This window comes from Pseudopipra pipra, chromosome 3 (genome assembly GCF_036250125.1).
Source record: "Pseudopipra pipra isolate bDixPip1 chromosome 3, bDixPip1.hap1, whole genome shotgun sequence".
Lineage (NCBI taxonomy): Eukaryota > Metazoa > Chordata > Aves > Passeriformes > Pipridae > Pseudopipra > Pseudopipra pipra.
In genome coordinates, this window is record NC_087551.1 from 80,044,499 (window position 1) to 80,069,220 (window position 24,722).

At 44.4% G+C, this 24,722-nt stretch overlaps 1 protein-coding gene across 1 annotated transcript in view; it reads left to right on the forward strand.

Annotated features, from left to right (window-relative positions):
- The first annotated feature begins 22,333 nt into the window (after positions 1 to 22,333).
- CGA (glycoprotein hormones, alpha polypeptide) overlaps positions 22,334 to 24,722 on the forward strand; it is a 349,628-nt gene continuing 347,239 nt past the window's right edge. The window contains exon 1 of the mRNA XM_064650032.1: positions 22,334 to 22,338. The gene's annotated coding sequence lies outside the window, so the exon portion shown is untranslated. The remainder of the gene's footprint in view (positions 22,339 to 24,722) is intronic.

A 24,722-nucleotide genomic window follows, 5' to 3' on the forward strand; every position in this document is an offset into this window, starting at 1 on the left:
TTTTCATCTTTTCTTTTAATGACAGTTCAGATTCTGCAGAAGCAGAGGATTTGCAAGAGAGAGAAAGGTATGCCATTCACTTACACCAGCCATGATGCCCAGTGCTGCTGAGGGCTTCACCTGGGTGAAGCCAAGAAAATCTGTAGCCTTCATGTCTGTTTACATCTCAAAACTAACAGAATGGGGAAGAAGAAAATTGTATCTTGCCCTGGTGGCTTGTTGAAATTCTACAAACCATCTTGATAACCTCATCCACAGCTGATACATAGCAGGAAGACAGCCTTTTTGCTTGATGAAGGTGAATTTATGAAGCACATAAACCATCTTACACAGTGAGCCAACAGGGCAGGTGTTTGGTATCCCTGTCCTGGAGAGATGGAGATCATAGGGAACAAGCCTCCCTCGGCTTCATACTCAGGGGCCCTTTGTCTGTCCCAGCTCCTGGCACATTGGTCAGAGTTTCTCAGAAGCCCTAACCAGGGTCCTCCAGCAGAAATAGCTGCTGAGCTTCCTCTATTCCCACAGCCAACTCAGGAGTGGGAGCAGGAAAAAATGAGATATATCTGTCCCATGCAGAAAAGTCTGTTCTCCACAGAGACAGATGCAGGAGCAGGGATGAGTCAAACCTATGGGAGTAGAACATGGATAAAGATTGGCTTTGGTTTAAGACACTAGGAGCAAGAGACAATGCCAGTTGGAGAACCGGATTCCCACCTCTATGGGGCAGCCATGGCTCCTTCCAGGGTGGCTGCAGTGTTGCAGCATTACAATCACTGGCACTAGACAGCAACAACCGAGACCAGGAAATGATATCCACTTCCATGCCAGAGATCCCAAATAGATTTAAAATAGGCTTTGCCTAGGGGTGAAGAAAGAAACAAGGTGACATTTTTAATCTGGAGATTAACTCATTCTTGCAAGACTAAATCTCAGGCAAACAGCTTCTGGAATGACCTAAGCAGGGGTTGGGATGGAAAGTGTCTGAAGACATGGTGTGGACTGATTTCTGTCAAACTGGACTTAACAGTGATTGTAACCACCTACTTCTGTAGCAAAAAAAAACAAAGTCAAAGCATTTCAGACACCAGATAATTTTCACAAGAGAAAGAGAGAGATCCATGATGGTGTAGAAGGCACCAATAAGACCTCAATCCGTCCATGCCAACCTGGTATCCCACATCCACAACAGACAAAATCAACTGAAACAGATCCAGGAATGTGCTACAGGAAACAGACAGCCTCACTTAGAAGAAGGAGGAGGAGCTTGCCTTGTTAAAGCTGGCAAAACAAAGGATCTGATTGCTGCCTATAAACATATTGGGTGTAGACACCAGGGAAGGAAAACAGCTGTTATGTCGAAGGACAGCACTTGCACAAGAACAAAAGAGTATGAACAGACCATGAATACATTTGTGAATATGATTATGGGACATGATACCTGCAATACTTAAGAATTTGCCTTGGTGGCCAGGACACACCACTGGTTTTAAGTTGTGCAGCAAATCCCCTGGCTGTTGGTCCTGATTAATTTTTCTGATATTAGCTTTATGCTTCTTGCCAGCTAGTCATTTTTAACTCCTCAGGGTGTAACATCCCGGTGTATTTGTCATAGGAAAGACATATTTGGAGCAAGAGTACGTAACCCGCACTCCTGCTCACATTCCAAGTCATAAGGGAGATGGCAAAAGCTGCTCCTGATGTTGGGGAGAGAAAGATAAGGAGAAAAAAGTGAAGGGTCTAAATCACACCTGACAGTAAATGCTACATGAACATTAAAAACTGAGACAGTTGTTGAAACTTGCTTACCTTCAGGGGCAGATGTACAGATTAATATGATCCCTAAATATGAAACCCAGAAACTCCCAGGTGAGAACAAATGTGGAAAGTTTTTGCACTTGGTATAGCTGTGACCAAGGCTTCTTGGTTTTAATAGTGTGCTAGGACGGCTGGGGACTGTTTCTGGCCCCACTGCGTTAGAAGGCATCTTCCTATTTGCTGCATCCTGGACACCAGGGCAGTGGAGGCAGAGAGGACTCTGTTGGCTGCTTCACTGGAGATGTGATTCCTCCTCTCTCTGATTTATATCCTCAGGTCTCTGGGGAGGCAATGTGCTGCTTACTGTGGTTCTGGACTCATTTTCTGGGCAGAGAATTCTCCACTGGTGACATATCATTTTTAGTTATTTTGAGAAGAAAAGAATGTGCCTTTTTATTTGGGTTTCTTTGGGCTCCAGAAACTATAAATGTCTTCATTTTTAAGTGTCAGCCTTGACACGCACAGCTGATTTAGACCTCAATGATAAATATATCTGCTCTGCTATGTATCATTTTTTGGTAGTTATAATTGAATTAAAATTGTATACTCCGCAGGCAGGCTGTGATAGGTAATTAAGTTTATTGATTATGCCACAGCTCATTTTGTCAGATGTACGGCGCACCCAGCACTATAATTGCTATTAGATATACTGGACAGAGCTCATCTCAGATGGTACAAACTGGCGCAAGGCCATTCCTTCAGCAACAGTTTCCACTAGTTCAGGACTCTGTGTTACTGCTGAAGCTGTGTAAGAGGTTTGTAGGCAAAACAGACAAACCTCATCTTGCTTGAAAGTGCTGTAAGATTATACATTTTTCTAGCTCAGCAGCCCAGTGGATTGAATGGTCCATAAAGCTTCTCTCTAAACCTGGGATACTTTATAGGTTCACATGAAGGCTGTACTGAATTTTCGCTTTCCAGTCTGAAGCAGAAATTGCCTTTGACTGAGGACCACATTGAACACTGAGCCCTAAACTCAGTGCAGAATTATCTGGGTTGAAAATAAGGAAGAACTAATTATTTTCAGAGTATTTCTTCTCAGGCAGTGCAAATAACTGATTTTATCTGAACCAGACACAACTCTTGACAGAGCAAGAAAAATGCAGTTTGATGCCAGTGCTAAAATGAAACAGGGAAGGCTGGGAATAGTGGGAAGGGGAGTAGGAGACCTGGGAGAGAGTCGGTGGACTCTGAGTCATGATGCCTGGGGCAAAAGAAGGACAGAATGATTGTGGGAAAGGGTAAGGTGCATATGTGCAAGGTGTTTCAGGGGGATCATTGTAGTGAAGAGGTGCTGAAAGAAATTTGAGGTGCTCAGGGAGCTGGGCATGCACATTCTGTCTCACACATCTTTGATGACATCAACACCTTATCCTCCTATGGACTAACAGGCCAGGTCTCCTAGGAGAGGAAGGAGAGAGGGCCAGGCTGGGCCAGGGGCTGCAGGAAAATCAGTATGCAGGGCTCCCTGCTCATGCTTCAAGGGATATGGGCTGGCAGTGGGTATTGCTGCATGGGCTGCTGCCTCCTCTACTTGACGTGCCCAGCTCTGCCTGTAGTAGCAGGAGAAGCCTGTGGGACAGGCAGCAACTCAGGCACTCAGCTCAGGGCAACCCCTTCACCTATTTGCAAGCAATACAGATTAGGTTGCTGTAATTTCCATGCTACCCTCTCCCCTTGGTACCAAGTCAGCTCTGGTCATAGCACTCAGGGAACATGCAGCAAAGCCGCAGGACATGACCACCCAGGTCTTGTACCCCAACAGCCCTGCAGGCTTAGACAAACTTTCCAAAACCCTGAGACCTCTTTCTTTTTCATAAGAACACTGCATTTTTAGAGCTAGGAGTTAATTCATTTTTGTGCATGAGCAGAACAACTCGCAGCTGGAAAAGTCAGATGAGTCTGGGTAGCCCCACTGACTTTGAAAACACTGTGTTCCTCCATAATAGGTCTGGTCAGATACTTATTTGCCATGTCTCTGCTTGAAAACAGTGCAATTCATATATTTCAGGACCATATAGTGGTATTGAAGTCTGTAAGACAGTAAGCACATGAAGACCTTAATCGCATAAATCACAGAAGTCGCAGATTAATCTTGTGGAACTTTTGCTGAAGTCACTGCGATTACTCACATTTTTAAGCCATGCTTTGCTGGAGGAGATCTTTTGAGCTGTGCCTTTGAGAGACTGACAAGTTTAAGAAAATCAGATACTGGGATTTAGTTGGGAATACTGCATTAAACACACTTGAGGAACCAGAGAACAAGAAAAATTAACTTGTATTGCATGAGATATATATTGCCTCCAAGACTTTACCTTGAAGTTGAGTCCCAGCCTAGCAAGAAGACTGAAAAATGCCATGAGAAATAGGTCTGAAAATGCTGTTTCTGAAATGTGATAATCCAGTTTCAAGGAGAGGAATGCAGTAAACCTATTTCCAATTATACTAAAAGATTTTTTTCCCTTTTGATCCCTTACTTTCTATCCAAATCCTTGAGCCTGTTTATTGCTTTCTCCTTATGATTGAGGCTGCTCCTGCTGGTCTCTAACTGCTGCTAAGCACTTCAGTTTTAAAATGTGAACAAAGAGAATATGCCATTAGGGAATGAGGTGCTGCTGAAAGAAAAGTCAAGGTTGAGGCTATCTCCTCTGAATATGTGACAAGATGTTAAAGATGTATCTTTATTATGACATATAATAAAATGCTTTTAAACCTCTGCTAAACTGCAAAGCTGTTTTGATGGACAATGTTCAAAATACATTGGAAAAATAAATGACAAGTCACAATTTTGTGCTACCCCATGTTTTCTGGACGGAGTTGTTAAGTATATCACTTTTTTAAAACAGAAACTGCATCCCTAACCTCTTGCCCCCTTCTATGCAACTGCTGCTACTATGCAATAAACTGAGTCAGTCAGTGTTTTACATGCTCCAAAGGCCTGAAGTGTCCCAAGCTGATCCATTGCACTTTCAGATTATCAGGGTTGACATGATATTTCCTGCCAGCTGTGCCCTTAATGGGACCTAAGTGATGCTCTTTGTAGTCCTCTATTCCTGAGCAGCTGAGACAAGAAGAGTGGGATATTTGATTGCACATTTTTGGCTGCTTTCCCCCTATAGCAAGCTCTTGATGATTTACAGATCTCAAAGGTAGGAATGACAAATCCTTTCCCAGTCTCTAGAGGAAAGTCCATTGGTAGTGACAGTGGAGGCAGCATCTTCCTGCTGCGGTCCCACTGGGTTGCTTCTCCCATTCTTTTTTCTCCAGAGGTGGAACTTGCTTCTCACCTTCCATGTAGAGCAGCAATGACCGGCCATCTTGTCCCTGGGAGCAATTTTCCCACGCGTGTCCAGGAGCCACAACCAGAAAGCTGAGGAGGGGCTTCATGGAAGATCACTGCCAAGGGACAAAAATGGAATCCCTGGTGTCTTGCTTACCTCTAGGACACTCGAGGCACCAACAGCACTTTCCATTGCTAGGGAAGATGGAGAACAACCCCTTCACTTCATCTCCAATTCCAGGACCTCCTCAGCCATTGTCCCTCCCTCTCCACCACCTCTGCTAAAACCATGCTGCTGAGGTTTTGGATACCTACTGCTTCCGCTCAATGGCATCTGGAGATATCTCAGGCCACAATGGGAATGGGTTCAGGCAGCCATTCTTTATGCCATGTGTCTCCCTCCCCCTCAGATTTACCAGAGGACTTCACTAATAAGTCTCAATGCTGGAAGCTGGAGACACCTACATATGTGCAGACATGAGTCTTGGGGTGGGAAAGAACAACTGATGCTTTATGGTCTCCTGACAGGGGCTGATAGGAGATGCCCAGGGAGTACTATCAGGAGAGGACTTTCCATTTCTGCATTTAAGGTCCTCAGTAGATGTTTTTACTCTGTGAATTTCTCCAGCCATGCTTTATCTCAGTCACTAAGCCAGGGGAATGTGCACTAACTCTAGAGCAGTGGCTGATACAGCTGCCACAAAATTAACGTTTGCTGCAAAATAAGCCGCTTGCAGGTTAAGCCCAGGTTTCAGGAAGGTGGCAGGTAGGATCTGGTGGGGCTGCATTGGGTCAGGGCAGGCTGAGGAGGCACAGGGATTGGAAGCAGTCATGCTTAGCTCTGCAACAGGCTGCATGGAAGATCTCTTCTTCCCTGCAGGCCATAGGGACCTTTTGATAGCCTCCAAATTAGGACTCATCTCAGTCCTGTCAAACACATGTACTTACAGCTGCACACATCCACAGAACAGCTCTTGGCCTCATTTATTGAAGACAATTGAATTTTCCTTATAGGTTTTTATGGAGTGATCCATAGTGCTAAAGTTAAGTCTACCTTTATATATAGTAAGAAGTGTACGTTAAAAAAAAAATTAAAGTGCCACATCTAAGAATCTTCTTAGAATCATTTAGGTTGGAAAGGACCTCTAAGATCATCAAGTCCAACCATTAGCCTGGCACTGCCAAGTCCACCGTTAAACCATGTCCCTAAGTGCCACAACTTCATGTCTTTGAAATCCCTCCAGGGATGAGTACACCACACTTCCCTGGGCAGCCTGTTCCAATACTTGAAAACCGTTTCAGTGAAGAATTTTTTTCCTAATATCCAACCCAAACATTGTGGGGTGAAACTTGAGGCCATTTCCTCTTTTTCTATTGCTTGTTATTTAGGAGAAGAAACCAATATCCACCTGGCTACAGACTCCTTTCAGGTAGTTGCAGAGGTTGCTCCTGTGAGCCTCCTTTTCTCCAGGCCAAACAACCCCAGCTCTCCCAGCCGCACCACACAGGACTTGTGCTCCAGACCCTTCATCAGTTCTGTTGCCCTTCTCTGGACATGCTCCAGCACTTCAGTGTCCTTCCTGAATTGAGTGGCTCAAAACCGAACACAGTATTAAAGGTGTTGCCCCATCATTGTCTAGTACAATACAACAATGGTTCCTTGTTAGGTGGGACCTCTCCAGTTAGTCAGTACTGACAGCAAATGACAAAGAGTGGCTTGGTGACCTCTTCCACCAGCTTCCTCAGAAGCCTTGGGTGGATCCCATCCAGCCCCATGGTGTGTGTCTAAGTGGTGTGTCAGGTCTCTGACCAATTCCCCTTGGATTATGGGTGCTTCATTTTGCACCCCGTCTGTCTTCCAGCTCAGGGCCTGGGTACCCAGAGAACAACTGATCTTACTACTAAAGACTCAGGCAAAGAAGGCATTAAGTACCTCAGCCTTTTCCTCATCTTTTCCCACTATGTCCCCACCACATCCAATAAAGAATGGAGATTCCACCCAGCCTTCCTTCTGTTTCCAATGCAATTATACAAACATTTTTATTGTCTTTTAGAGCAGGAGCCAGAATAATTTCTAGTTGGCTTTGGCCCTTCTAATTTTCTCCCTGCATAACATCATGACATCGTTGTAGTCCTCCTGAGTTGCTGTCTCTTCTTCCAAAGGCCATAAATTCTCCTTTTTTTTCCTTATTTCCAGCCAAACCCTTCTGTTCAGCCAGACCAGTCTTCTTCCCCACTAGCTCATCCTTCGGCACATGGGAACAGCCTGCTCCTGTGCCTGTAAGGTTTCCTGCTTGAAAAATGTCCAGCCTTCCTGGACTCCTTTGACCTTCAGGACTGCCTCGCAAAGGACTCTCTAAACCAGGCTCTGAAACAGGCGTTCACTGAGGTCAAGAGAGGTCTGTTGAAGTGCCACTGAGGATCTCTCCCACTGCATATGCTTTTTATTGCAGGGAATAGATTATTTAAGTCAGTTTTGTTGGGTTTTTTTGAAATACTGTGATTTGAGGGGCTTTGGTACATCCTACCACTTAAGGACTGAGTTCTTTACCACTGTTCTCTGCATATAGGGAGGGCAGTTGTTGTGGGCTAGCTGGAGACTCCTCTGAGGGGCCTTGATGGGCTACCAGAGGATTCTCTTCTGTAATAAGCACCAGGAAATCTGCACTTTCTATTTCCCTGACAAGTACTGATGTTAAGAAGGAACTGTGAAGCTGACACAGCTGAGCTTACTTTCTGAATCTGCCGGTAATGCTAAAAGGATGGGAAAGTGATCTTAGGCAAGAAGGGGTGAATTTCTCATCAGTCTTGTGAAGCAGTGACAGAGAGGATATTTCTGGAGTTCACCTGCTTAGGGTGATGAGACCTTTAAATTGTATAAACAGAGATGTGTCAGTCAGTGAGAGCTGAGGCCCAGATCAGAAACACTAACAGGGAGCAGGATGATGGGATCTTTTCCCTTGTGGTGTATAGATGGGCTGTTAGATTTCTTGGGAACAGAGAGAACTGCTTCTCTATCTGTTTTTTCTGAACAACACAACTCTCCTACCTTTTTCCTTCCTGTCCAGTTGGATGTCAGGTTATATTATTGTGGAAAGGAAAAAAAAAATCAACCTATATCTGCATTCTTTTGACTTGCTCCCCTCTTATATGATCTGCAGACCATATCTTTCTTTTCTGTATTTCTTGTTGCACTAATTGGTCTTCAAGGTGCAGTCATATTTGAGATTCCTGGCAGCCATGAGATGGGAGAGAAAAGAGCTGACTGCACAAAGAGCCACCTCTCTTCCAGGTTGCACGCAACATTGTGAAAACACATTTCAGGCATTAAAAAAAAAAAAAAAGCAATCACTGCAGTTTGAGACCAGACAGGCATAGGAAAATTGGAACCTGATGAATATTCACCTGAGCAGAAGTGATATTTCAGTGAAGCCACCACAGGATGTATGTGTGCAGATGTCATTGAAAGATATATTAGTTGTTCAGTAAGAGAAGTTCTGCTATGGAAATGCAGCCTTCAACCTGCCGATAAAGCTACGGCTGAGCGCTTGGGGCAGTCGTATTTTTCCCTTGCAATGCCAAAGATAGATTTAAAAATTCTTGAAAGTCATCTGACAGCAAATGGCCTCTGAGATCCAGGCAGGACTCTCTGCAGGTTGGGAAAATGACTTTGCTTTCAACTGTTCTTCAGTCTGTTGGGTACATCACCATCAAATCAATTGTATTTTAAAATGGGCCCCTCAGAACAGAAACTGGAGTTTTCAATTATTTTATAATAGGCCATGTTTCCAGAACACATCTGCCAGAATATTTTTGTAAAAGAGGCATAGGCTCAGTTCCCCAATTCTTTCTGCAGGTTTCTATGCAATTTATTTAAATTAATTTCTTTGAGAAAAATAACATCTGCTACCATTTCATACAATTCCATCTATTACTTTCTCTCTTAAAGGGAGACTTTGTGCCCTTTGTATTTAGAGATAACAGTGTTAATATGGAAATTAAATTAAGCATGCATATAAAGCATACATAAATTTCAGAAAGATAAACAGGTCAGAAAATGTATTTTAAAGGTTCATTGAGTTGGTAATCCCATTCAGTACATTTACAATAAGGAGATCCAAGTTCTTTTATGCAACTTCCTATTTTCTAATAGGACTTTAATACAGGATTGAAAGAACAATACATAAACAGAGCACTGAGAGCTGATGGCTTTTTTTAAATTTTTCATAAAGTACAGTGAGCTTCATGCTGAACTATAGAAAATGTAAGCTTTAAACTAAAACAAACACCACAGCTTGTTAACGTAACAAACATAACAGTTTTAATATCTTGTTATTGGACTGCCAAAGCAAGCTGGAGTCAAACCTCCAGGTATACTAGCTCCTGCAAATAAAACTAAAATATTCTTCCCACACATTGACTAGCTGGCTCTGCAGAAAATGCAAATAAAAGCATCCATTGGAGCTAAATAATAACTCCCAGGGCAAAGTGCTTTGCAACACAATGGAAATAGCCAGTGCCCATGTAGCCTTACTCCTGGCAAGGAGCAGTGATGCTCCTTTCCCTCAACCTGCCACTTGAAAGAGGGGTATACCCCCATTGTTGTGCCCCTGTGAGCCAGAAGGAGTGACATGGGGCCCCCATGCAGTCCCCAGGATCTGGCCATTACCCTCCATCAACACTTACCCCATGCCCTCTCACTCTATTGACTGACCAGTCTTTTGATGCCGATGTCATGGGCTACCCTTCAGAGCATCTTCATCACCTGTTGATTCTCCATCCCACTCTTCTAGTAAGCCATGGTTGGTCTCTCTCAGTGTACTGCCAGGGATGTTCTCCAGATCTGATGGTCTTCTCCTGAAACCTGATGAATTCCTGACTGCTGTTAAAAACCCTTGCATCAACCTATACATGTCTCACTCCTAACTTCTGCAGGCAAGCCTATACTAGGTTGCTTTTAAAGTATTTTCTACCCAGAGTTTCCTGAAGGATAAAAACAAAAAAAAATCATCATTTGCATTTGCAAGCTACCATATTCCAGAAGTGAAAAGGCATACTTGGGGTATCTTCCTCCTTTCCCTCCTTTAAGCAGGAGGAAAACAAGGAGGAAACAAGTAATTGCGTATTCATGAGCCAGCATCAGTTTTCAAGGGAATGCAATGCTCTGAAGCAGAGTACACAAAGAATAGTGGTGATTAGGAAAATACTAGCTCCAATAATCCAGCTCCTAGAATGAACACTTGCATAGAAACTAAGTCTTCGTTTTTACAATCTACTGGTGAATTACATCTCATTCTCTCACGAATTTTCTCTCATCATGCTTGTATCTGGCTTACAGAAAAATCCAATCAGCTAAAATATATCTTGAAAATAAGACTCTCCTAGCCTTCATTTACTGATGAAGGCATGTTTTCCTCATGCAGTAGTGACTCCTGAGACCCTACAACAGAGCAGGACTAAAAGTACTCTCTGCAGTTTGGCTGTTAAAGAGTCCCATGACTGAATCTAACTGTGGTGTCTCATTAAAACTGACACAGTTTTCCCTGACTACGCCAGGACTGCATTTAGCCCTCTGTTTGCAGGGCAGTCACAGCTCTGTATTCTAAATGCTACAGCCGTGCTGCTTGCCCTCATAGGACAGAGGGTATGGAAAGTAATTGTGCTTTGCAGAAAAGGCTGTTGAACATTGGGGCTACTTTGAGCTGCTATGAAGCAACGTGCTGTGCACAGCGCCTGGGGAGGCAGCACTGCGGGAAGGCTTTGGGAAATGTAGGGTTTTGATTTCACTTGGGCATCTGAGTTGCAGGTACAGAGTCCTCTTGCTGCTGTTGCATTGAATATATCATGGCATGCTTTGTGCAAACCTTGCATGCAGTGTTGCTGCTGCTGCTGCTGCTGTGACTGCCCAGAGGGAGATAGAGCCGATCCTGCTTCCAGCCCCACTCTCTGTCCCACAGAATTCCCTCCACGCATACTGGAGCCACAAGCTTGCACCTATCTCAGAGGGAGACACACAGGAGCCAGCAGGGCTTGTTGATAGAGCTTTAAACTAGCTTGGACAGGGGAAAGGGACAAAACTAGGCTTGCCAGTGATGTGCAATGAGATAGTGTGCCAAAACTTGAAGAAAGGAGCACTAATGGGTCCCTCAATCTGCTTCAAAAAGTGTTGGCTACAATGTACCACATCTGAAATGTTTCTATATCAATGCACGCATGAGGAACAAATAAGATGAGCTGGAAGCTTTGGCCCAGTCCAAGAGTTTTGACATCACTGACATAAGTGAAACCTGGTAGGATGAGTCCTGTGGCTGAAGTGCCCTGTTGGATGGTTACAGGCTCTTCAGGAGGGATAGGCAGGTCAGAAGAGGTGGAGGAATGGCACTGTTTGTAATAGAGGGGTTAGAATGTATGGAGCTCACAGTTGGCAATGGCACAGTTGAGAGCCTCTGGGTAAGAATCAAGGGGCAAACAAGTATGGGAATCTGCTATAGACCTCCCAAGACAGGACAATGACACCAACAAATTATTCTTCGAGGAACTAAGGGACACTTCCATGTTAACTGCCTCTGTCCTTATGGGGGACTTCAGCTTGCCAGAAATTGATAGAGAGTATCATACAGCTGGTATAACCTGGGCCAGAAGACTCCTAAAAATCCTAGATGACAATTTTATGCAACAGGTCCTAAAGGAGCTGACTCGGAAAGATGCCCTTCTTGTTTTGCTGCTTGTCAACAGAGCAGATCTCATGAAAGAGGTGGAGATTGGCGGCTGTCTTGGCCACAGTGACCATGAAGCAGTCGAGTTTAAAATCTCTGCCAACAGGACGAAAAGTGCCAGCAAAACCTCAACTCTAGACATGAGGAGAGCAGAATTCAGGCTGCTCAGGGAACTAGTGAGCAAAGTCCCCTGGGAAAATGTTTTTGCAGGTGCTAGGGTCCATCAGTGCTGGTCACATTTTAGACATCATCTCCTCAGGGCACAGGAGCAGGCAATTCCCAAATGTTGGAAATCAAGCAGGTGAGGCAGAAGGCCAGGTTGGCTGAACAGGGATCTTCCCTTGGAAATAAGGGAAAAAAGGAAAGTGTATGCCCAGTGGAAGCAAAGTCAGGTGACATGGGAAGAATACAGAGATTCTGCTTGCAACTTTAGGGAGAAAATTTTGTGGCCAAAGCTCAATTGGAGTTGAAGCTGGTCAGAAATGTGGGGGACCATAAGAAGAGTTTTTTCAAATATATTAATGGCAATAAGCAGTATAGAATCTTCACTGGCCCATTACAGGGTGAGAGGATGGTCACCTCACAAACAGAGGCAAGGCGGAAGTGTTTGACACTTTCTTTGCCCCTGCCTTCAACATGGATGATGGACCAAGGGGGTCTCAGTGCCCTGAGCTGCAGGACCATGACTGCAAGAGTGATCAAGTCTCAGCTGACCCTGAACTTGTGCGGGATCTGCTGCTTCAGCTGGATTCCTCCAAATCTATGGGCCCTGATGGGATTCATCTCAGAATCCTCAAAGACCTAGCTGATGCCATAACAAAGCCTCTCTCTATGATTTTCGATCAGTCTTGGGAATGCAGAGAGGTCCCAGCTGACTAGAAGCCAACAAATAATGTCCTAATTTTCAAGACAGGCAAGAAGGAGTACCCAGGAAACTACGGGCCTATCAGTCTCACTTCAGTGCCTGTTAAAATCATGGAAAATATTATTCTTGGAGGTACTGAAAAATGCCTGGAGGACAACACAGTCATCGGTCACAGCCAGCACGACTCCATGAGTGGAAAGTCCTTCTTGTCAAACCTAATTTCCTCCTACGACAAAGTAACCCACCTAGTTGATCTATGAGAGCCAGTAGAAGAAATATTTTGGACTTCAGAAAAGCTTTTAGTACTGTCCCACACAATAGCCTTCTGGACAAGATGTCCAGCATACAGCTGAATAACTATGTTATGCAATGGGTGAGCAACTAGCTCACAATTCGAGCACAGGGAGTTATAGCGAGTGGGGTAACATCAGAGTGGCAACTGATCACTAATGGGGTTCCACAGGGCTCCATCCTCAGCCCAGTTCTCTTCAATATCTTCATTAACGACCTGGATGCAGGACTCAAAGGAATACTAAGTAAGTTTGCCAATGACACTAAATTGGGAGGAGCTGTCAACTCCCTTGAGGGCAGAGAGGCCCTGAAGAGAGACCTCAACAAATTAGAGGACTGGACAATCACCAACCATGTGAAGTTTAACAAGGGCAAATGTCGGATTCTGCACCTGGGATGGGGCAACCCTGAATGTTCATATAGACTGGGGAATGAGATGCTGGAAAGCAGTGCCGCAGAAAGGGAGCTGGGGATCCTGGTGGATGGCAAGTTGAATATGAGTCAGCAGTGCCCTGGCAGCCAAGAGGGCCAACAGTGTCCTGGGGAGCATCAGGCAAAGCATCTCTAGCTGGTTGAGGGAGGGGGTTGTCCCACTCTGCTCTGCACTGGGGTGGCCTCACCTTGAATATTGTGTGCAGTTTTGGGCACCATAATATGAAAAAGCCATTAAGCTCTTAGGGTGGGTCTAAAGAAGGGCCACAAGGTTGGTGAATGGTCTGGAGGGGAAGCCGTATGAGGAGCAGCTGAGATCACTTGGTTTGTTCAACCTGGAGACTGAGGGGAGATGTCACTGCAGTCTACAACTTCCTCTTGAGGGAAGCAGAGGGGCAGGTATGAATCTCTTCACCCTCTTGACCAGCGATAGGACTCAAGGCAATGGCATGATGCTGAGCCAGGGGAGGTTTAGGTTAGATACCAGGAAAAGGTTTTTCACCCAGAAGGTAGTTGAGCACTGGAACAGGCTCCCCAGCGAAGTGGTCACAGTGCCAAACCTGAGAGAGTTCATGAAGCATTTTTACAATGTTCTCAGGCACATATGATTCTTGGGGTGTCCTGCACAGGGCCAGGAGTTGAACTCAATAATTCTGATTGGTCTCTTCCAACTCAACACATTCTGTGATTCCATGATTCAATGATTCTGTGCTTGGAGGCTTTTTCTGCTCCTCTTATCTCTCATGCGGTACTTTTGGAGCAGAAAACGTCAGAGCACCCCTTTCTATGTTCACAGAGATTTCCTGTCTCTTTTGCCACACTGGAGGATAGGTGGCATGGATGTAATCCTTAGTCATTACTTTGGTAATCTTTGCCCAGAACACATTTGTCTTGGGGCAGAAACATGTGAGATGTTCTAGGCACCCTTCCCAGTTATACTTACTCCAGCAATATGCATAGATTTTAATGTGTTCCTGCCAGTTGACAATGCCTGAAAATGAACTGTTTGTGGATGGTCTTAAATCCTGCCTGTGCATTGCTGTTTATGTTTGTTTGTACATTAAGAATTTAAACTAATTTCATGGCATACATTAGGCCATGGGGATATTTTAAGAACCAGATAATAAAGGCTATGGCACAGGTAATAAAGTGTTTTATTTCTTTCTCATTCCATCTCCAGTCAGCGTCAGCTCCAGTGTGTCCACCAAATGGAAGGGGGAGAGTGGCACTCGGAGACTGTGCTTTGCCATAGCACTGCTGGCAGCTGGCTTTTAGAAGGAACTGGAAGAGGCTGCGAAAGGCAGGAATTGTGCCTTCTGGCCTTCTTATTTATGTATCTTGAAGATCTAAAATCTTTGGTTTGTTTTATTAGTTACTGTTCATTTTTAATGTAGAAATATCAGGAAATATCACTTTCTTTGTTGTGTTGGAGGCTTTTCTTCCACAGGGCAAGACCCATACCAGGGGCAAGAGCCCTTTTAACAGCAGAGGCTGCCTGTCAGCTGCATCTTCAGGCATTAATAAAACCACAAAATACTCTTACGCAAACACATGCTTCAACCCCAAAAATTAGGGTCAAAATTACTTCCCACTGAATTTAGCACCTCCTGTTGTGGCATGTGTAATACCAGAAGCCTTGCAAGTCTTCACATGGCTGGGAAGCAGGGGGTTGGAGGCAGTACCCTCAGGTATGGGGATGTTGCACCAATTTTTTTCTGGAGTGGCACTTCATGTGTGTGGTCCTCATCTCACCTGATGGAAGTCCAAGCATGAGAAATCTGGTGCCCATGAAGATCAGTATCATGTAGCTCAGGGTGCAGCTGGGCAGTAGTCCTCTTGATGATTCAGATTAGCACAAGCGGACCTTACACCTGCAGGGAAGACAACTCCCTCTGGGTTTGGACTCAGTCCCTCATTAACACTGTGGAGAAATAAAGGATCCAAGGGACTTGCCAGATTTCACATTCCCAGGGAAGCAGTACGTTGGCCTGTTGGTACTCCGACACTTCACTGCACCAGTTTGGCTGGGCAAGTGGTGAAATGAGGGTGTTAAGAAGTAGCAAGGGCCAAAAAGAAAACTCTCTCTTTGCTAGCAACCATTACATGAAACCAGGAAGAAGTATTACTAAAATATGGCAATGTGGCCTTATGTCCCAGGCAATTTCTGATGAAAAACTTAAACTAGAAATTATGTCATAACATAAGTTCTACTGCACTGCTACGCCTCCAGTTTGGTGGAGAACACTGGTGCTAGTAATCTGCTATGTTGTTTCCACCCATTTGGTTTTATGGGTCTCTGAAAAATAGTTGCAGATCAGATCTACTGTTATGCTCAGACACCAAAACAAACCCTTTCTTACCTTCTCATCTTAAATCCCACAGCAAGGATAACCTGCTTGGCAGCCTCTGACACAAAGAAGTCAACACTTGCAAATGTAGCAGAACAGCTCTTTCAGAATAACAACAGTGTTATCAAACACTGTGTGGGCATTTTAATTCCAGAAGAAGAGCCGCTACCCCAAGACTTCTTCCAGAATAACTATTTTGGTAAATTTCCAACTGTAGGCAAGCCCTAAGCTTTTCAGTCACGACTGGAATGAATCACTCATTGCTTCAGGAGAATGCAACAGTCTTGCATATAAAGCATCTAAATCTTTTTGGCTCAAAAGATTTCAGAGTCCAGAGTTGAAATGCAAGCAATTCCTGCAAATTATAGGCTAACTCTTCTTCACTTGATTAGTTCTCACTTTTGCAAATGTTTTCACTGATTTTAAGGCAACTACTCTAAGGCTTAAGTGCACCTGAAGCCTGTGAAATGGTGACTAGCAAATTAATTGCATCAGAGAGTGGAATATCAGGCAAGGCAAGGAGGTGAGTTATCAAGAAAGAGGCAAAAACCACAACTGCAGTTAGAAAACTGCATGGTGGCCGATCTCCTAAGAAGTGGGTGGCATAGATTTTGTCATCTGCCTTCCTCCCACGGCACCACCTTGCCCCAGTATGGTGCATACTTGTGTCTGGGACGACACCTGGCCTTTGCATGCGTGGGGCCTCTCTCTGTCCTCAGTCTACAGACAGGAGCTGGGTTTCAGCATCTGACATCTCACTGTGTTTCTCTCCAGAGCGCTCTGTGTAGTGATACAGCTCTATGAGCTTCAGCAGCACCAGTTGCAGGTGGGTGCCCAGGAGCAGTGCCCTCAGTGCCTGTGGATGCTGTGGCTTAGCACACACTGCATTGTGTGCATGTTTTTGCTAATGTGGTCGCACCTCTTGAAATGTAATCTGAGAAAAAGAGACACCCAAGAGGCATTCATTCAGGTTCTAAGAAGAAACAACCAGTGCTGGACCTTCAGCAAATACCAAAGAATTGTGTGTCTCTACCTTAGTGCCTCCTGCAACCACTGATCTCAGGAGATCACAGCCTGCTTTGCCCCTGCTGGCAGATTGTGCCATGGGGTTATGCAGCTTATCAAAAAATAAGCTACAAAATTTACTACCCCTGTGATAATGCTGACAGTTGCAGCTTGCTGCATTCATTTAGCAAGAAGACTTGGTGGCTGCCACCAGTGCGACGTCAGTGGTGTCACCTGAGTCACCTCAGAAGCACTGGGATTATTCAGGACCCAGACCAGGGGCTGTGCCCCAAAATACCCCCACTGAAAAAGAACTCAGAGCACTCATAGTCTGGCTTTCCTTCAGGCTCCAACAGCTTTGCCATGCCTCACTCAAAGTGTTTGTGACACAGTGTGCTTGTGCATCTAGGTTCAGGCTGTCAGGGGGCTGAATTCTTGCAGACAAAGGCTGCCCCGGGCACTGGTTCTCCAGGAGAGGTCCAGTGCTGCACCCCAAACTGCAACAGGACAAATGCTGTGCCCTGGCCTGCAGTGATGCAGAATTGGGATGGTTGTTGTCACATAGGTGAGGTGGTAACCTAAAATTCCTGCACAAGCAACTTCCTTACTGAGATTAGCACGTGGATCACATGGCTCTCAGCAAGTAAACTCTGGGATATCCAAAAGGCAAATAGATTCTCAAGATGAGCTGTGTGATGGGCTAGGGGTGATTTTCAACTTGGTTTTAACTTCTTCAAGTGCTCCCTCTTAGTGTATATAGTCTTGAGAACAAATAAGTAAGAGCTCTCCTATGTCTCTTCTCTCTTTTCTCTTGTCACCTTCACTCTGCAAGCAGTGGTTTTAATGTTTTCGGTCTCTTTGGAAATCTGCCCCTTCCTTTCCTCCAGTGTTCTTGAACTCTCTTTTGTTTGCTATATTAATTGGAAAGACCACATATATGTGCAGCATCTAAGGGCCAGTCACACAATTTATTTACACCATTGTGTCAGCATTATCCAATAACACTTTACATCTACCGTTTAGCAACTCTCCAACTACTTTTTGGACCACCACTCATCAGCCACTTTCATTTCACTTCCATTGATGATTCCGATATATTCTTTCACCAGAGTGACCACAGTCAATTATTTCTTCCATTCTGCATTGCCTCCTGGAGCTTTTACACTCCATATCATTTGCCATAATGTTGCCCAGTTATCTTGCTGTGTGAAGCCCCTTCTGATGTTCCTTGCAACTCTCTCTAGTTTTGACATGCTGTGGTAATTGTATTTTAAAATATGCCATTTTCCACTATTTTCTAACACTTCATCTACATGATAGCAGAACATGATCAGGCCTGGAAGCAAGGAGGACCTAAAAAGGGGAAGAAACACCTGCCACACAGAACCATAAGCCCTTTTGATATGAGCTTCTGGGCTTTTTATTTTCGAAAAAAATATAAGAAATCACATTCCAAGTTCTGGGTGGTAGTGCCTCACGTTATCAGTGCCGAGTTCCTTTTTCCTCAGTGGGTGTCCTTTCACATCACTTCTGATCTAATCGTCAGGGTTTTTGTCTGAGAGCCATTTCTGCTTTTATCTCGTTGCTATAATTACATTGCTTATCTTTTACCAGGGCTGCTGGTTTAGAGCATCCTGTTTTAGGAAAAAAACATGTACTGCACTAAAGTATCCAAAACAGGAGCTTACTCAGAGTAGCTTGTGGGCTCCTTTTCATCTGTACAGTTTTGATCTGTCCCAGTAATGCAGGGCAAACACAGAGGAAACTGTGAATAAGACTTATGCTATTCATTTTCACACTCCTCTCAGTCATCCTGCAGAAAGAAGCAGCCTGGCCTTGTAGAATGAAAAAAAAAAAAAAAGGAATTTGGAGGAGAGACTGGGTAAAAGCAAAAGCAAAATTACAGGCATTACAGCAGAGAGGATGGGGAAATGGTATTCAGAAATAAATTGCTGAAAAACATTACAATCCTAACATAATGTTATTAGAATGTGGGATATCTTTTGACACATCTTTCACTGAAAACCATACACACGTTTAGGTATGTACCTAAGTAAATAAAATATTCCCATTCTTCCTTAATCTCAGATTGTCTTATTAAAAAATCAGATTCACAGAAGATTCTTATTAAGAGCTCAGATTCTCTTAAACAAAGAAAATCCTATTAAGCAACATGTACACTCTAGCAGTAATGTTTGCTTTTAAAGATTTCTCTTTCTCCTATACACTCCCAAATCACTTAAGAGGCTTTTATTAAATTCCAGAGTTAGATAGCTTTCCTTCACAGACAGCCCAGGAGTAGGAAATGCTGTCTAGATAGAGCAAGGAAAGGCAGGCACTATTGAATCAGGAAACAAAATGAAAAAAAAATACATAAGGAAAAAGAAAAAGTAGAGTTTTCCCTCCTGAACCAGCTGACAATATGTTTTGAAATGATACAAGGTCCCTGTTTCACATGATCTTGTTACAAGACAGCAGCACATGAGAGAGCAGAAGACAACACCTCAAAGCCAAACAGCACTGTACGAAATGAGCAGGCTACAAGAGCAAATGGCAACATATGGATTTCTCACAGGCAAGCAGTGAGGTTAAAGCAGCAGTCACCATGCTGCCCAAGCTTGTGCTCCAGCCACACCTAGGGGCTTTGCATAGCATCCTCCTTTCCTTACTAATTCAGATGGAGTGGGGCTGCAAAATAAGTCCCAGAGGAACCTGCTTCAATGTATCTTGTGGCGTATGAGGCATTGCGGTGAGGCAGATGATGTAATATCGATTGTTTCTTAGTGAGAGAGGAGGGGAATGTCAGCCAAAGAAATTATGCCTGTGAATAGCAGATGAGGAGAAAATAATGAGAGAATTGGTGGAGTAAATGAAGACATAAAAGCATGTAATACAAAGAAAGAAGCATTTGCTCTGACCCCCATGACCTACTGTGGTATTAGTGTACAGTTTTAGTAGTGTAATGATCATTAAGGCTTTGATCCCCATTACTAGGAGCATGGAGATTTCTCTTCCTTGTACAAGACTGTGTGTTTCAGTCTGGTATTAATAAAAATTGGTTTCACATATCATTACACTTCCCCGGCTTAATCATCTTTGAGCGTATTGTGTGTTCAAATGTTGCCATTTCAGGCAGAGCAGTGAGCCAATCATCTTAACAGGTTGTTTTTTCCAGTGTCTCAGTACAATCCCTTTCAGCATACAGAAGTGCCATCACTACAGCCCTTTTCAACAGATGAGGATTGAGGCTCAGGACTTCGACACAACGATGTGATGGTTTGCACTGATGGGGTTTATTTCCTCCCTGCAGATAAATAATACTATTTTTTTACAATAGCAGCCATGGGTGCGACTGTGTAACATGTAACATGTCAAGAAAGGCTAGTGAGGAATTTTTCAGCAAAACAAACTTGCCTAAAAGCTGAGAGGGAGATAGATAAAACTGAAATTGGCCAGCAGAAGCGGGTTGGCTGCAGCAGGATTGGTTCTCCATCAGCTTGAGGTGATGCTGCTGTGAGGACTGTCTCCCTCAGCCCCAGCTGGCTGAGATCTGCCACGGGAAGCACAAAGCCACAGGAGCTCTGGCGCAGGCAGAAGCTCACTGGGATTTGAATCTACTCAGCTCATGGCTGGGGGGGATCCTCAGGAGACAGAGACAGTTGTTCCTCTGTTCTTCATTGAGGGAAAAGTAAAAAGAATAGGAATGGTTTGATTTTTCCAAGCAATTTTTTTTCTCTTTTCTTCCCTCCCCAAAGATTTTCCTTTTCAGGGGGAAAATGACTCATTTTTTCTGTTTAACCAAACTTTTGCAAATGTCAGTATTTCTTGCAGAATAGAAGTCCTGCATTTCAACCAGTTCTCAGCAAAGACATTTCAAACCAAAGCATTTGCAATGTGTTTAGTTTCCTTAGTTACGTGCCACATGTATCCAGGTAGAAAGGACAAGGATCTGACATATCTAGTACAGCTCTTTAAAGTATGTAAGTACTTCTTTGGCTTTTAGAGATGTAAGGAGTGTATGTCTACAGGAAGACAGTAATAAGAGTACATCTGACCTTCCCTTTCCTCTACCCTCCTACTTATCATATCAGCATGTTTACAGTTTTTCCTTTCCATTGTTTGGAGGAAAACAGAGCTGCAAGGAAGGGAATGATTTACAGAATACTTATTTCACTAATTCAGGCTGTACACACAAGGCTGAGAGCACATATCCTTTTGCCCAAATATGAATAGGGGCTGGCTTACTTTGGTTTCCTCTCTCTGAGTAGTCAGTCTGACCTTCTGCTTAAGCTAGAAAGTCCTTACACCACCTTCCAGGTCAGCAAAGCCCTGGGAAATAGTCCAAATGCAATGAGGAGTCTCCTTCCTGGATATCGCCTTTTCTTGGGGTGGTTCTTCTCTGCCTTGCAACATTTGGGACTAGATCACTGAAGACCGAGTTGTCTTCTCAGGACAGTGGCTGCCCATTCCCTTAAAAACTAGCGGTAGCAGTAATTTATAAACACATAGGACAAAACCACATCAGTTCTAGCCGGGCTTGGAGCAAGCCAGTGATGCTCAACATCTCCTTTGAAGATGGTACTTTGCTCCTAGAGGCTAATTTTCTACATGACTCCCATCTGTATGAGAGCACGTAAAGCTGTGAAGCATGGAGCAGATGATGCAAGGATGCTTGCCTGGATCTGCAGAGTCTGAAGCTTTTCAGCAACCTCCTGTTTTTCTGTGGCACATGGGCAAAATTTCAGTTTGGTGCTGTCAGTGGATTGACACTGTCTGCTGTGGGTGGGTATCTTTTGCAATGCATTTGTCTGCACTTGATTTTGCATATGTTATGCTCTTATGCTGAAAGGGGCAGCTGGGTGGCAGAGCAGAAGGCTGCTCAGTTTGTTCTTCTGGTAATTGTAGTTGGAGAGAGAGGTGAGACCAGGCACACTGGCCGTAGGGGCTGGCAGTGACACTGGGGACTGAGTCCTGTGGAGAGTGCAGAGCATGGATGGGCCTCTGAGAAGGTGGAGGTAGACAGAAGCTTCATCTGTAGAGGAGAGACTCATGAGTCTCCTGAAAATTGCTGGCCTCACAGCAGGCATGAAGGGAAGGATTGATTGGCCAGGAAGGGTTGGGACGGGGGGTGATTTCTACCACATTTGTTTTTATTTTGCCCTCCCCAGGGCTATGGGCTTCCCTAGTTTGGGTATTGCCATATTCTCATTTGGATTACCGCAAAACACCACTTTGGAAATCCAGCCTCCACTGCTAGGGTGCTTGGTGATCCCTTCAGGGAAAAGGGAAGGAGATGACCGCAAATCTCATGTCTGTCACCCCAGTGAGATTTCTCTCCCTGCTGCCAAGCAGGATGCCAGGTGTCAGTGGGAAGGACCAGGCTGGCTGCCCAGCATCATGTCGCAGCTCAGACCAGCAAGCCATCCTTTCCCAAGACCTCAGGAAAAAGATAGCCTCTGTCTGAGGAGAAAGCAGCCCCTCTCCCTGAAGCGGAGATTTGTGCACAAACTCTTGGGATCCTGGCCCTTCCTTACCTGCCCCAGTGTGGGGCCCCTCATCTGCCTCTCTCCTGCACAAACAAGGGAGGCAGAGGATCCACAGATCCCCCCTCTTGTATACCAAACCCTCAAAAGGCATCCACTGAATTGTACTTTATTTAGGAAAGAGAAACAGCAACAGAAGTGCTGAAGCTGGGACATGGAGGGTATCTTTAAAGGACTAATCGGTTTTATTTATGTCTGCAAGTACAGACAATTCGTCACTGGAAAGAGGGAGACACTGGATGAAACAAATAGTGGAGAAAAACAAAGAGAAATAATTAGGTACACAGTATGCCTGTGGAGTGCATCTTAAAAAGAGTTATTTGGGACAAGCTGTACTGATGCTGGATTATAAAAAGGACTGGATAATTTTATAAGTAATATAATGCCTCTGTAGTGTGTGAATGTATCTCAGGCTTCAGGAAATAAGGTACTGGGCTTACAAAAATAAAATCTCCCACTTGTATCATATGATTATATAAGTTGCTGGATCAATTACTCCCTATTTTTTTTAATTTTGCATTTCCTCAGGCCTTGGGTATCACCCAGCACTGGCAGTTGAACAAGCTATTAATGGAGCACTGGTGAGCATCCTAATGGAAAAGATCAAATTACCAAAAAACCCCACCACCCAACAGCATTGATTTGTTGTGTGTTCATCGATTTAGTCCCTTCCCTGACAGAAGAGAAGCATGCTGTGATCCCACTGCTTGTCCTTCACTTGTCCATCAGTCCTTCCCCCAGCCTCCTGGCTGCTGCACACACCTCAGACCACAGCAGCCATGAAAGCATCAAGAGTGTTGCTGTCTGGGCTGAGGGGAAAGGCCATTAGCTGGCCACACCACCCTCTGCTTCTCTCCTGCTGTCAGCCAAGGGCCTCGGGTTTGATGGTGACATTTGGGGGGGCCACAAAGGAGTGAGGCGTCCTGTAGCAGAGACAAAGAAAAGACAGAGTATGTACTGTGATAGATTTAGGAGACAAGATCAGAAGGAGGCATGTGGTTGGGGGAAGCTTGGAGTAAGCTAAAATTGACGTATAAAAGTACAAAGGATAAACTGTAAGAAAGAAAGGAAAGATGAACCTCTCAGGTATCCAACTTCCAAAACCCAAATGTATTCTTACATGATTCTGCCTATTTTTGCTTGGCTGCAGTGATTTCTGAGGTGTCCAGACAACCACATCCCCTTTCTTCCCATAATCCTGTGGAAGAAGCACATTGCTGCTGCCCTGCTGAAGTTGACAGCCCCTCTTTTAAGGGACAGAACTGCAACTTCCTTCATTTCAAACCCTAAAAATGGGAAAGATGTGGGAAAATCCTTAGCAAGGAAGAGAAACCTGGGGAGGACATGACAAACAGCACATAGTGGGCATGACAGCTTCAAGCCCTCCACAAATGGGACTGTGTTGGCGGCAGGGCCAAGGAGAAACAAATGGGGCCAAGGAGAAGTAAATGGGGCCAAAAACATTGCTCCTCCTGAGCACTGCTGCCCTTCGAGATCTCTCTCCAAATCCTTCGATCGTGTTGAGGAGCTGCAAAGACGCACAGTCTTCTTCATCTGCTCAGCTTAAGCCACAGTGGAGTGTCATGAGCATGCCTGCAGAGTGAAAGCTGTCTTCTGGGTCTTTGGGACTAGTTTGATGCTCATTTTTATGTTTCATGTGGAGCTGTTACTGACTGAAGCTGGCAGCACCTCTGGACCACTGGCAGCTGGGCACCTTTGTTAGCAGTCACAGTCACTGCATGAGTGTTGTTGCTTGGAGGACTGCAAAGGGCTTTGGCATGAGCAGCGCTGTTGGGGTATTTCTGCAAATAAAACAGAGAGGACACTTGCACAGTTCTTGGAGAGGAGTGGGAGGGCAATGGGCAGGAGGGAGAAATACAGGGTTTTTCATCTGTGAAGGGTGACTTGTCCAGTCTGCCTCCCTCACACACCCGAACTCACTTCTTGACTAGCTCTTACTGGACTTGTAAATGCAGCTTTCCTCCTTTGTATTAAATTCGGGGATATCTTACTGCAATCTCCCATAACTGCTTGTTTCTCAAGATAGGTGGTATTGAGAGCTCCCCATAAATGGTGGTGCTCGCAGCACAAACAGAAAAAGAAAAACTGTTGGCACAAAAGGTTTTTAAACAAGGAAGGCAAAGACCATAGCATAGAAGTGTATTCAGATTAAGGTCAGTCTTAAACACACATCAGGAATCTAGTCTGAAGCCCTGTGAAGTCAGAGATTTTCTGTCAAGTAAAGTGAGTTTTTTGGATCAGGTTCTAAGTGCAATTTGTCTCCTTTTTTCCCTTGGTTGTTACTGTTGTGGGGTTTTTTTGTTGTTTCTTTTTCCCTTTTTTTTTTTTTTTTTTTAATAATGGGTAAAGCCACATCAGCTGTAATGGATTGCAACTCCTCTTTCTGCTTTCAGGAGCCAGGAAAGG